A 1,934-nucleotide genomic window follows, 5' to 3' on the forward strand; every position below is an offset into this window, starting at 1 on the left:
AACACTGCCCTTCCCATCTCCCCATTGTTCAGTCCGGTTCCACTCAGGCTCGCTCCATCCCTGGAGAGCGGTATTCAGGTATGCTGGAGCGGCGGGGGTCTCAGGGGCGAGTCCATTCTTGGGACTAAGAAGGCTAAACTTAGGTTTCCTGCTCGGGTCGGACTAAAAGAAACCGGGTATATTTGCTCACGCAAAAGCTGAGTGAGTTACACGTGAGCATTCTCTGGCGAGGGCGGGGCGGGCGGGGCGGGCGGGGCGGGCGGGGCGGGCGGGGCGGGCGGGGCGGGCCGGGTGGTTTACGTGGTGGGCGGGGCGGTTTACGTGATGGGCGGGGTGTGTTTGGGTGCTCTACGTGGTGGGCGGGGCGTGAAGGGCAGCCTACGTGGAGGGCGGGACTGTGGGGCGGTCCTGGTGGGCGGGGCGTTCGTAGAGGGCCCCACACGCCCCGCCCACCACGCCTTCTTCGGGCCCACTATAGTCGGGAAGGGCGGGTACAGAGCACAGCCAGAGTTTGGGTTTCCTTGTGGACGAGTCTTTCGGTGCGAGGGCTGTGCTCAGGTGCTTGCTGGCGGCGGCGGAGGTGTTCAGGCTTTGTACACACCGTACGTTTGTGGTCCGTGTAAACTTGGGCACCTTTTCCTTATCGCTCCGTGCCTCAGTTTCTTAGTTTACGACATGGTGGTGAAGATGGTAGCTACCTGGTGACTGGTGCAGAGTGTTCCGAGCTCGGCTGTGAGCATACTAAAGGGGAGTGATGGGTTTTCTGGGGTGAGAAAAGGGCATTCTGGTGAGGGAGAGATAGACATGTGCTAACAGAAATAATAGCCGCTAGCATTCCGCCCTTATGTGCCGGCACTGTGCTTTACTTTCTTCAGCTCATTTTCTCTTCCTAATAAGGCGCCAGGTGAATATTACCATCATTCTTATTTTATCATTCCAAGCAGGGCGGGGCATAAAACACTTTCAGGTGCTGGGCCTTTCTGCTGATCTCTGCCCTCTCCCGTGTCCACAGCCTCTTGCTTGTGTGTCCTCTGCCTTCTAAGTACCCCTGGGATGGTGGGGGTGTTCCTCCAGCGATGAACTCATCTTGATGCTGCGGCAGTTCCTGCTGCAGCTGTGAAAAGGGTGGCCTGGCTTGGCGACGGCATAAGTAAAAGACCCACCTGAATTACAGAGTCAGCCACATCTGATGGTACTGCAATAATAGGTAAGACCAGAGTACAGAGGCCCCTCCCAGCCCTGACCCAGACCCACCACATAGCAGTGTGTGGATTCCCAACATTTATATGGGTTATTTCATTTTCTGACCTCTCCTGGACCCAGAAAATGGGGGCATTGAGTACTCCCCCAAACATTCTGTCAATTATTCCATTTTCATATTTCCCATACCTAAACCTTCTGTGACAATATTAATAGTGATTTATTCCCATTCAGTTGTCTGGGAGGCACAGAGCAGCACCAGACTCCCCGCAAACTTATGTAAGTTACTTTATTTTCTTGACTTACTCCTTTAGCTAAAACCTCTAAAACACTATTAATAATGTTCTCTAGGCATCTAAACCAATCCTTTGACCTCAGATTTCTATTGAAAGCACCGATCATCCTGAGGCACCCCAGATCCACACTGGGGCCCCATAATCCAGACCTGGGAATCCTTAATATTTATACTAATTATTATCTTATGTGCCCCTGAGGGATTCTGCTGGGACAAGGGCTGAATCTCCACTGGTCTCCTCAGCTGATTCTCTGCCCACTCCTTTGGCTGCTTTCCAGAAATTTGTGCTCTCACGCATCTCCTCTCCTGTTCCCTTTGTCCACACGGTGAGTTTATACATCAAAAAGAACATTTGTTTATGGTTGTTATTTTTGTGTCTTAGGGAACACCTGACTTAAATGCTTGTGATCAGGCCACCACATTTAAATTTGAAGATTCA

General features: G+C 52.1%; 1 long non-coding RNA gene across 1 annotated transcript; it reads left to right on the forward strand.

Moving 5' to 3' along the window:
- The first annotated feature begins 509 nt into the window (after nucleotides 1-509).
- On the forward strand, nucleotides 510-1,525 carry LOC116277752 (uncharacterized). Its single transcript, XR_004187218.2, has 3 exons — nucleotides 510-602; nucleotides 1,013-1,207; nucleotides 1,435-1,525. It is a non-coding gene; the product is annotated as an uncharacterized lncRNA (long non-coding RNA).
- Nucleotides 1,526-1,934: the final 409 nt, after the last annotated feature.

This window comes from Vicugna pacos, chromosome X, assembly GCF_048564905.1.
Source record: "Vicugna pacos chromosome X, VicPac4, whole genome shotgun sequence".
In the NCBI taxonomy this organism is placed as follows: Eukaryota; Metazoa; Chordata; class Mammalia; order Artiodactyla; family Camelidae; genus Vicugna; species Vicugna pacos.